A 12,351-nucleotide genomic window follows, 5' to 3' on the forward strand; every position below is an offset into this window, starting at 1 on the left:
GAGTCAGTTAAAGCTCTTTTCTTTATAAATCACCCAGTCTCAGGCAGTTCTTTATAGCAGTGTGAAAACAGATTAATACAGATATATTTACATATCTTGATTATCCTTCTTTTTTGCCAAGATTTTCTAATTTCTCATTTGTTTCAAGAGAACTCACAACTGCTTGTTGAAGCACTTTGATAGTTGCTTTAAAATCTTTATTAGATATTTCCAACCTCTAATTCATCTTGGAGTTTGTTTCTGTTGATTTTCCTGGTTCTTATGTGATTGTCAGATAAGTCCAAAAATTCTGGACTTTTTGGATATTATGTTCTGAAACCCTGCAATCTATTTAATCTTTTTCAGTTTTTCAGGCAGTTCTCCTGTTGAGGTATTATATGAGGTCTAGGTTGTTGAGTATTTTTAGCTACCCTGTTGGCCCCAATCACATAACAGGACAGAAGCAGAGAGGGTGAAGCCCACTTCTGGACCATCTCATTAAGTCTCATTGCTGCAGGGTGGGAATGGTCAGCTTTATGCACCGATGGACCCAGCTAACAAAATCATGGTAGAACAATCCAAACACTACCTGCTTCAACTGTGTGTAGAATGCAGGATTCATACTCAATCTCCCCAACACTTCACCTGCAGTAAAATGGGATCACTGTCACCTACTTCTGCCAGGAGAGGGAAAGAAGACCAGCTCCCTGCTCAGCCAGGCTGACAATGTCCAAAGGAAAAACTACAGCATGCCACCTGCTTCCAAGGGTGGAGGAAAGGGAGTATGGAAGATCAACTTTCTGTTCAGCTCTGCTGAATCTACAAGAATTGAGGAGTATTGTTCCTGTTCATGTTTGACTGACATAGACAAGTAATGCCAAAAATATTTTCTGATGCTAGGCCACCCTTTTCTAGAACATTGACCGAAGAAAATAGGCATTTCTTGTAGCTTCTTTTTCTTTTTTCTTTTTTTTCTGTCCCTGCTGGTGGTTCTGGATCTGAGGCTTCTTCTTCACTCTGTCTGGGAGACATACATGAGAGGCAATAAGAAAACCCAGAAAATTCACTGCTGCGTTGTTCCTCAAGTCCTGAGATTTCTGGACAGCCCAGATTCTTTCTAAATGTCAAATAATTTCTATGTGGATTATTGTGTTAAGTCTAGGGGGTCTTGGTTGTAAGAAAGAGAACTTGGGGAAATGGGGAAACTCCACTTTGGCAGAAACAGGTTCATGAGAAGTTATTTTTAAGTGCAATGTTTTTACTCTCAGGTGGCTATGCCCCGCACACGACCCCATGGATGAGTGCCTCTGGAGTTGCTGTTCCTCTAAATACCTGTCAAAGATCAGGACACAAGCAGTACTGTCTTGGGACCACCCCATCAACAGAGCACAACAGAAAAGTGAAGACATGCATTTCTTCCCCGTGTTAGCTGACAAGCTCTATGGGAATCCACTCAGTAATGGTGATCCTGGTCAGAGCAGTCCATGCCCAGGGGAGACTTGAACGTCCAGCATGACAGTGCTGGCAGGACTGTAGAGTACAGAGAATAAAACTCACGCCAGGCAATGTGCTCAGTAATATGAGACTTTTAGGGAGCATGTATCACCCTTAAAACATCAAAACATACCTGAAAGCAAAGTTCTTGAAAGCTGAAGGGCTTATGCCAACCATGACTACTTATTTTGAAAGGTAGCTTAAGACAGAACAAGCTTATGTTATATAATATTCCTAAAGTTATTGTATTTTAGTCTTCAATATACTATATCAAATACAGTACATAGGTTACCAGTCTCTTCATAGCTCAACAGATGTAGCAAAGATCCAATTTCTCAGCTCTATTTCAGTGATTGGTTGAATTTAAGTTTCTACCTAGTATTTCCAAGTGCCATTTTTTTGAATTATTGATGAAACATAATACAAGGAAATATGTAACAGTGAGCATGTAAGATAATAAAGATATTTTCACTTACCTGATTTTGTAACTCTTGAATACTGGGCTATTTCATTGTGGTAGTATAGTCTACTGGCAAAATGTGGTCTCTGATTATTTATATGGACAAATTAGAATATTGTGTTCTCCAATCTTCATTTCTAAATATATCCCCGCACTACTTTTCTACCTAAATTCTCTTATCTTATTAGGCCCCTAATCCATACATCCCTCTACCTATAGTTAGTATGGCAGATTGCATTTTTCAAAAGACAGACCACAGAAGTATTTCTGGTTCCATATGCTTTCCCAGAATCTTTCCACTCCCTATCAAGAGGTGGAGTCTACTTACCTTGCTCTTAAATCTCAGCAGATTTTGCGACCACTTTGATGAATAGAATGTGACATAAGTGATGTCATAACCTCTGAGTCTAGGTTATAAAGGATGGCCTGGCTCCCACTTGGCCCACTCGGGATGCCTGCTCTTGGCTATTTACCACTGGTTTTTGCCATTGGGCTTTTCTGTAACATTCCTTATCTGTGCCTCTCACTAGCATTCACTTAGTCCATGAGAAATACATAGGGCCCGCACCTGTAAATATTTTAGCTGTAAAAAAACTTTCTAGTCTAAACATTCCAGATTTGTTTTTTGTGTCTCGAACATCTCTGTTTCATCTCTATAACAATAGCAGTTAATGAAAGCGATGATAATTCCCTTCAACAAACAATTACTGAGCATCAAATTATGTGTAAGACAGTATGCCCTCGGTTTTTTATTCACACAGAGTAGAAAAAATTAGAGACAGAGAGAGTAGCCCCTAAGACCCTTTCAGGTCTAGGGCTTCAGTGGCTCTTCTGAATAAGTCTGAGTATGAAGAACAGCCTAAAGCAGCCATACACCCTGGGGAGAGACCCACAGCAAGAGCTTGGCATCAACAGTCCTAGTCAGGAATCCTGGTTCTGTCATTTTCTAACACTCTGGCACCCAAATAACCCATTTGACCTTAATTTCTTGCTTCTCATAGCCTTGGTTTCTACTTTTATGAAATAGGAATATTATTAACTACCTTCTAGATTTTTTCTGATGGAAAATGGGATAAGATATATTCAGCACTTAGCAGAACATTTAGGTAGAGCTAGTTCGTTTCAGTCTAGCTGCGTGCTCAGTGTTTGGAAAGGATACAATATTAACGGAAAGTCCCATCTGAGGGGACAATGTCAGGAAACAGAAAATTAGGTCAGGAATCTCACAACTGATATGGATAGTGGGGCATCAAGGGGCATGGTTGCAGGTTGGTAAACAGAACAAAACGGAATTGAGTTGAAACAGAAGACCCTGAGCAAAGGAGGGTGTAAGAGGTGCTCTTGGAGTGGATTAGTGCCAGGATTGATGTGTGCTGATAAAAATTATAATGTTGCACGATAGTAAGAATAGAAAGACGTAGGAAGGAGGTTGCTGCTATTTATCATAAGCTGAAAAAAGTAGGCTCTAGAGCTGTCCAATAGAACTTTATTTGATGATGAAAATGTTCTATTCTACACTGTCCAATATAGTAACTACTAGCCACTCATTATGTGACAAATTCAACTTAGAAACTGAATTATTTTTGCATTTACTTTTAATTAATTTTAACTTAAATAGCCACTATGACTAGTGACTACTATATCAGGCAGCACAATTCTCTGAGTCAGACTGCCCTGGGTTCATAAACTGTCTGCTTCATTTGGTAGCTGTGTAACTTTAGAAAAGTTATTCAACCTTGCTGAGCCCTGGTTTTCTCATCTGTAAAATAATCTTTTAATATTTTCAAAGCTACTGAGAGGTTAAAATGAAATACATAAATTCAGTGGCTGGCACACAAAGAAGAGTCAATAAATGTGAGTTATTCATAATTTTATAAATGCATTAATTATGTCATTGTATCTCAAGAAAAACAATGAGGCAGGTGAAACAGATTTTTTTTTAAATTTTTTATTTTATAAGTTATTGGGGAACAGGTGGTGTTTGGTTACATGAGTAAGTTCTTTGGTGGTGATTTGTGAGGTTTTGGTGCACCCATCTCCTGAACAATATACACTGCACTCAATTTGTGGTCTTTTATCACTCACCCCCTTCTCACCCTTTCCACCTTAGTCCCCCAAATCCGTTGCATTATTCTTATGCCTTTGCATCCTCATAGCTTCGCTCCCACTTACGAGTGAGAACATATGATGTTCGGTTTTCCATTCCTGAGTTACTTCACTTAGAATAATAGTCTTCAATCTCATTCAGGTCGCTGTGAATGCCATTAATTCATTCCTTTTTATGGTTGAGTAGTATTCCATCATATATATATCACATTATATATATACACACACACACACACACACACACACACACACACACCACAGTTTCTTCATCCACTCATTGATTCATGGGCATTTCCGTTGGTTCCAAGCCTTTGCAATTGCAAATCGTACTGTTATAAACATGTGTGTGCAAGAATCTTTTTTCACATAATGACATTTTTTCCTCTGGGTAGATATCCAATAGTGGGATTGCTGGATCAAATGGTAGTTTACTTTTAGTTCTTTAAGGGATCTCCACACTGTTTTGCATAGTGGCTGTACTAGAGTAGATTCCCACCAGCAGTGTAGAAGTGTTCCCTGTTCACCACAGACATGCCAGCATCTACTATTTTCTATTTTTTAATTATGGCCATTCTTGCAGGAGTAAGGTGGTAGCACACTGTGGTTTTGATTTGCATTTCCCTGATCATTAGTAATGTTGAGCATTTTTTATATGTTTGTTGGCCATTTATATATCTTCTTTTAAGAATTGTCTATTCATGTCCTTAGCCCACTTTTTACTGGGATTGTTTGTTTTTTTCTTGATAAGTACTTTAGGTTCATTGTAGATTCTGGTTACCAGTCCTTTCTCAGGTGTATAGATTGTGAAGATTTTCTCCCACTCTGTGTGGGTTGTCTATTTACTCTGCTGACTGTTCCTTCAGCCGTGCAAGAGCTTTTTAGTTTAATTAAGTCCCAGCTACTTATCTTTGTTTTTATTGCATTTGCTTTTGGGCTCTTGATCATAAAATCCTTACCTAAGCCAATGTTTAGAAGGGTTTTTCCAATGTTATCTTCTAGAATTTTTATAGTTTCAGGTTGTAGATTTAACTCCTTGATCCATCTTGAGTTAATTTTTGTGTAAGGTGAGAGATGAGGATCCAGTTTCATTTTTCTACATGTGTTTTGCCAATTATCCCAGCACCATTTGTTGAATAGGGTGTCCTTTCCCCACTTTATGTTTTTGTTTGCTATAAGTCTTTGGGTTTATTTCTGGATTCTCTATTCTGTTCCATTGATCTATGTGCCAATTTTTTTTTTTTTTTTTTTTTTTTTTTTGAGACGGAGTCTCGCCCTCTCACCCAGGCTGGAGTGCAGTGGCGCGATCTCGGCTCACTGCAAGCTCTGCCTCCTGGGTTCACGCCATTCTCCTGCCTCAGCCTCTCCGAGTAGCTGGGACTACAGGCGCCCGCCAGCACGCCCGGCTAATTTTTTGTATTTTTAGTAGAGACGGGGTTTCACCGTAGTCTCGATCTCCTGACCTCGTGATCCGCCCGCTTCGGCCTCCCAAAGTGCTGGGATTACAAGCGTGAGCCACTGCGCCCGGCCTATGTGCCTATTTTTATATCAGAACCACGCTATTTTGGTAACTATGGCCTTATAATATAACTTGAAATCAGGTAATGTGATGCCTCCAGTTTTGTTCTTTTTGCTTAGTCTTGCTTTGGCTACGCTTTGGTTCTATATAAATTCTAAGATCTTTTTTTCTAGTTCTGCGAAGAATGGTGGTGGTATTTTGAAGGGAATTGCATTGAATTTGTAGATTGTTTTTGGCAGTATGGTCATTTTCACAATATTGATTCTACCTATTCATAAGCATGGGAAGTGTTTCCATTTGTTTGTGTATGTGTTTTTCAGCGGTGTTTTAGTTATTCTTACAGAGGTTTTTCATCTCCTTGATTAGGTATATTCCTAAGTATTTTATTTTTGGGTAGTTATTGTAAAAGGGGTTGAGTTCTTGATTTGATTCCCAGCTTGGTCGCTGTTGGTGTATAGAAGAGCTACTGATTTGTGTACATTAATTTTGTATCCAGAAACTTTCCTGAATTCTTTTATCAGTTCTAGGAGCTTTCTGGAGGAGTCTTCAGGGATTTTTAGATAAACAATCATATCATCAGCAAACAGTGGCAGCTTGACTTACTCCTTACTGATTTAGATGTCCTTTATTTGTTTCTCTTGTCTGATTGCTCTGCCTAGGACTTTTAGTACTATGTTGAAGAGGAATGGTGAGAATGGGCATCCTTGTCTTTTTCCAGTTCTCAGAGGGAATGCTTTCAACTTTTCCCCATTTAGTATTATGTTGGCTTTGGGTTTGTCATAGATGGCTTCTATTACATTAAGCTATGTCTCTTCTATGCCGATTTTGCTGTTTTTTTAATCATAAAGGGATGCTGTATTTAGTCAAATGCTTTTCCTGTGTCTATTGAGATGATCATGTGATTTTTGTTTTTAATTCTGTTTATGTGGTGTATCACATTTTTTGACTTGTGTATGTTAAACCATCCCTGCATCCCTCCCATAAAGCCCACTTGATCATGTTGGATGATATTTTTGATATGTTGTTGGATTCAGTTAGCTAGCATTTGGTTAAGGATTTTACCATCTATGTTCATCAGGGACATTGGTCTGTAGTTTTATTTTTGGGTTATGTTCTTTCCTGGTTTTGGTATTAGATTGATACTGGTATCACAGAATGATTTAGGGAGGATTCCTTCTTTCTCTATCTTGTGGAATAGTGTCAATAGGATTGTTACCAATTCTTCTTTGAAGGTCTGGTAAAATTCTGTCATGAATCTGTCTGATGCTGGACTTTTTTGTTGGTAATTTTTTAATTACCATTTCAATCTTGCTGCTTGTTATTTGTCTGTTCAGGGTCTCTAATTCTTCCTGATTTAAGCTAGGTGGGTTGTGTTTTTCCTAGAATTTATCCATCTCCTGTAGGTTTTCTAGTTTATGCACATAAAGATGTTCATAGTAGGCTTGAATGATCTTTTGTATTTCTGTGGTCAGTTGTAATATGTGCCATTTCTTTTCTAATTGAGCTTATTTGGATTTTCTCACTTCTTTTCTTGGTTAATATTGCTAATTGTCTATCAATTTTATTTATCTTTTCAAATAACCAGTTTTTTTGTTTCATTTATTTTTTGTATTTTTTTTGTTATTGTTTGTTTAGTTAGTTGTTTCAATTTCATTTAATTCTGTTCTGATCTTGGTTATTTCCTTTCTTCTACTGGGTTTGGGTTTGGTTTGTTCTTGTTTCTCTAATTCCTTGAGGTATGACCTTAGATTGTCTGCTTGTGTTCTTTCAGACTTTTTTGTATAGGCATTTAGGGCTATGAACTTTCCTCTTAGCACTGCCTTTGCTGTATCCCAGAGGTTTTGATAGCTTGTGTCTCTGCTGTTGTTGTTCAAAGAATTTTTTAATTTCCATCTTGATTTCATTGTTTACCCGATGATCATTCAGTAACAGGTTACTTCATTTTCATGTATTTGTCTGGTTTTGAAGGTTCTTTTGGAGTTGATTTCCAGTTTTATTCCACTGTGGTCTGAGAGAATGCTTTATATAATTTCAGTTTTCTGAAATTTATTGAGACTTGTTTTGTGGCCTATCATATGGTCTACACTGGAGAAAGTTCAATGCGTTGATGAACACAATATATATTCTGTGGTTGTTGGGTAGAATGTTCTGTAAAAATCTGTTAAGTCCATTTATTCCAGAGTATAGTTTAAGTCCATTATTTCTTTGTTGACTTTCTGCCTTGATGACCTGCCTAGTGCTGTCAGTGGAGTATTGAAGTCCCCCACTATTATCGGGTTGCTGTCTACCTCAATTCTTAGGTCTAGTAGTAATTGTTTTATAAATTTGGGAATTCCAGTGTTAGGTGCAAATATATTTAGGATTGTTATATTTTCCTGTTGGCCAAGGCCTTTTATCAATATATAATGTCCCTCTTTGTCTTTTTTAAGTGCTGTTGCTTTAAAGTTTGCTTTGTCTGATATAAGAATAGCTATTCCTGCACATTTTTTGTGTCCATTTGCATGGAATGTCTTTTTCCACCACTTTACCTTACGTTTTTGAGTCCTTATGTGTTAAGTGAGTCTCTTAAGGGCAGCAGATAGTTGATTGGTGAATTCTTATCCATTCTGCAATTCTGTATCTTTAAGTGGAGGATTTAGGCCATTTACATTCAACCTTAGTGTTGAGATGTGAGGTACCATTTCATTCATCATGCTATTTGATGCCTGTCTACCTTGGTTTTTTATTTTTTTAATTCTATTTTTGTTTTATAGGTCCTTTAAAGATGTTTCATAGATGCTTTAAAGAGGTTCTGTTTTGATGTGTTTCCAGGATTTGTTTCAAGATTTAGAGCTCCTTTTAGCAGTTCTTGTAGTGCTGGCTTGGTAGTGGTAAATTCTGTCAGCATTTGTTTGTCTGAAAAAGACTGTATCTTTCCTTCGTTTATGAAGCTTAGTTTCACTAGACACAAAATTCTTTGCTGATAATTGTTTTGTTTAAGGAAGCTGAAGATAGGGTCCCAATCCTTTCTAGCTTGTAGAGTTTCTGCTGAGAAATCTGCTTTTAATCTGGTAGGTTTTCCTTTATAGCTTACCTGGTGCTTTTGTCTCACAGCTATTAAGATTCTTTCTTTCACCTTAACTTTAGATAACCTGATGACAATGTGCCTAGGTAATGATCTTTTTGCAATGAATTTTCCAGGTGTCCTTTGAGCTTCTTGTATTTGGATATCTAGGTCTCTAGCAAGGCCAGGGAAGTTTTCCTTGATTATTCCCTCAAATATATTTTCCAAACTTTTAGATTTCTCTTCTTCCTCAGGAATGCCAATTATTCTTAGGTTTGGTTGTTTAACATAATCCTAGACTTCTTGGAGGATTTGTTCACATTTTCTTATTCTTTTTTGCCTTTGTTGGATTGGGTTAATTGGAAAACCCTGTCTTCGAGCTCTGAAGTTCTTTATTCTGCTTGTTCAGTTCTATTGTTGAGACTTTCAGGAGTATTTTGCATTTCTATAAGTGTGCTCACTGTTTCATGAAGTTTTTATTGTTTTTTATTTATGCTATTTCATTAAAAATTTCTCCCTTCATGTCTTGTATCTTTTTTTTTTCTTTTTTGGCTTCTTTAAATTGGGCTTTGTCTTTCTCTGATGCCTCTCTGATTACCTCAATAACTAATCTTCTGAATTCTTTTTCAGGTAAATTGGGAATTTCTTCTTGGTATGGATCCACTGCAGGTAAGCTAGTGTGATATTTTGGGGGTGTTAAATAACCTTGTTTTGACATATTACCAGAGTTGGTTTTCTGGTTCTTTCTCATTTGGGTAGATTCTGTCAGAGAGACAGTCTAGGGCTCAAGGCTGTTCAGATTCTTTTGTCCCACAAGGTGTTCCCTTGCTGTAGTACTGTCCCCCTTTTCCTAGGGATGTGGCTTCCTGAAAGCCAAGCTGTATTGATTGTTGTCTCTCTTCTGGATCTAGCCACTCAGCAAGTCTATCAGGCTCTGGGCTGGTAGTGGGGTTGTTTGCACAGAGCCCTGTGATGTGAACCATCTGTGGGTCTCTCAGCCATGGGTACCAGCACCTGTTCCAGTGGAGAGGGCAGGGCAGTGAAATGGACTCTGTGAGGATCTTTAGCTTTGGTTGTTTAATGTACTATTTTTGTGCTGATTGGCCTTCTGCCAGCAGGTGGCACTTTCAAGGGAGCATTAGCTATGGTAGTATGGAGAGGATCAGTTGATAGTCTAGGCCCTAGAACTCCCAAGAGTATACACACTTTTTCTTCAGCTACCAGGGTGGGTAGGGAAGGACCATTAGGTGGGGACAGGGCTAGGCATGTCTGAGCTCAGACTCTTCTTGGGCGGGTCTTGCTGCATCTGCTGTGTGGTATGAGGGTGAGGTTCTCAGGTCAATGCAATTATGTTCCTAGGAGGAGTATGGCTGCCTCTACTGTGTCATGCAGGTTGTCGGGGAAGTGGGGGAAATCTGGCCTCACCCAGCTCCCACACAACCCAAAGGGCTGGTCTCACTCCCTCCATGCTCCCACCAACAGCACCAAGTCTGTTTCCAGGCAGTGGGTGAGCAAAGCTGAGAATGTGCCCTGGGTTACATACCCCCAGCTGTGAAAGCAAGTAGGGCTTTCATGCTTCCCCTACCTGTGAAGTTTGCACACCAGATTCATGTCTTCCCCTGAGTTCTGGCCAGGAGACTTCTCGATCAGTTCAAATTGTTACAAAGTTCAGCTGGAGGTTTCTTTCTCCCTGTGGCCTTTTCCCAGTACCTCTAGCAACCATCCCCAAAGACCCCTGTGAGGCGAGGAAGAAATGGCTTCCCAGGGGACCCAGTGAGCCCATGGGGATTCTCCTGCTGCTTCCTCTACCCCTGAATTTCACTTGGCTCTCTAAATTGACTCAGCTCCAGGTAAGGTCAGAATCTTCTCCCATGATCCAGACCTTCCGTTTCCCCAGTGAAGGTGTATGTTCAGGGGCAGACGATCCCCCTTTCTCACTTCCATAGTTTAGGCATTCACAATATTTGAGGTGTCTGCCAGGTCCTGCAGGAGCAATCTGCTTCCTTCAGAGGGTCTGTGGGTTTTCTTGGCTTTCCTGATGTATTCCTGCAGTTGTTCTGGAGCAGAAGTTCACAATACAAGCCTCCATAGCACATACTGCTCTGTCCGTCCATCTAATCCTGCCTCTCGTCCACCATGCGAAACAGATTTTATTATATCAATTCTGTTATGGACAAGGTACAGAATAAGTGCCTTACCTGAAGGGCAGAGGCATATGTCCATCAAGTAGTGTTCAATTACTTGTTTTCTGGGTGCTCAGGATCTAAGCAATGCTGTGCCAAGCCCAATCAGGGCTACAAGAGACACATGCAATGCAGATCAGTTCTCAAGCTGTTTAGTGTCCAATGGCAAGATGAACCCCATGCATGGGAAAAAATAAGAAATCAATGCTTTGTCCAGTGATGTGGGTCTGACCATGCTGTAGCAATGGCTCAGCAACATCCACACAGCTTGGGGCTTTGGAAAAGATCCAGCCACTCAATTCACTCACTCACGGGAATTGAGCCAGGTTTTTCACATTTAATTACTTCTTAAATGCCCATACCAATCCTTAACTAACACTACTACTGTCTATGTTCTACAGATGAGCAGACCAAGAATTTGATGAATTAAATAATTTGACCTAGGACATTGTCAGGTCTAGGATTTAATTTTCTCAACTTACGAGTTAATAAATTAGCCTATTACTGTTTCATGGATGCTGGCAAAAGACACAAGACTCCTGGGTCAGAGGCAAAGAACTTTATTATTCACAGCACAGCAAGCAGCACAATTTGTACTGCTTCCCCTTTCCCCCAAGGCTCTCCATGGGTCAGATGAATGTCAAGCATGCAGTGCATTTGCCTCACACCTGAGGAACACTGTGCTTTGGAAATCCACCATGTTGTAGCAAGCAGAAAGCAAACTTGTTCTTGGTCTCTAATAGATGCATTACCACATCCCTGAAGGTTGTTCAAGGAAAATACAATCCTGAGAAATGGCCCAGGTAGAGAGTAGGCAGAGCTTTGCATTTTGGATCTACTCAGCTAGATGGTGTAGGGACACTCAGGGCCTGTGCTTGGTTGCCTCCCCCAACAGTACCAAGCTAAGAAGTGATGAAGGTTTTTTGACTTTAAATTCCCACATGCTCCACTGTAACCTGGTGCCTACTAAACATGGAACCAAGCTCAATAGCCCTGCCCTCTGATCCTATTGGAGTGCTCTTGACATCATCATGTTCCAGTGAAATTTACATTGCCATGATTAGTTTAAGGGGAGCTGTATCCTTTACCTGACATTTAAGCAATCTACATATATTATTTCTAGCAATCACTAAAATATGTATGATTTTATATAAGATGCAGAGGAAATAAGTGTCTTGCCCAAGGAAAGATAGAAACTTTGCCTCTAAGAAAACATTTTAATTTATGTTTCTCTTTCTATACTTTTTTCTTCCTCCCTTATTGTACTATCAGCTCGCTCTCTCACAAGAGAATGTGACTCTTCACAGTTGTCAGTGTCAATAAGTCAAACCTCTGACATGAGTCCATTTCCCTATTTGTCCAACATTGAGCCTAATGATACCAAGCCCAGAAACAATTAATACTGCTGTTTTCCTTTTTTAAATTTTTTTGTGAAAGCTTGATGAGTTACATGACAGACCAGCAATTTAAAAAAAAAAAAAGGAAAGTCAGCTCAAAAAAAAGAGGATAAATCATTCTAGAAAAAAATTCAGCTAAAACTGAGCAATTTTTATAGCATTTAGAGGATCCT

The 12,351-nt window shown here is 39.2% G+C and overlaps 1 long non-coding RNA gene across 1 annotated transcript in view; it reads right to left on the reverse strand.

The window, feature by feature from the left end:
• Positions 1-955: 955 nt before the first annotated feature.
• LOC131382458 (uncharacterized) overlaps positions 956-12,351 on the reverse strand; it is a 40,839-nt gene continuing 29,443 nt past the window's right edge. Inside the window, exon 3 of the long non-coding RNA XR_009211961.1 lies at positions 956-1,000. This is a non-coding gene — a long non-coding RNA (uncharacterized LOC131382458). The remainder of the gene's footprint in view (positions 1,001-12,351) is intronic.

This window comes from Hylobates moloch, unplaced genomic scaffold (assembly GCF_009828535.3).
Source record: "Hylobates moloch isolate HMO894 unplaced genomic scaffold, HMol_V3 SCAFFOLD_24, whole genome shotgun sequence".
Classification (NCBI taxonomy): Eukaryota; Metazoa; Chordata; class Mammalia; order Primates; family Hylobatidae; genus Hylobates; species Hylobates moloch.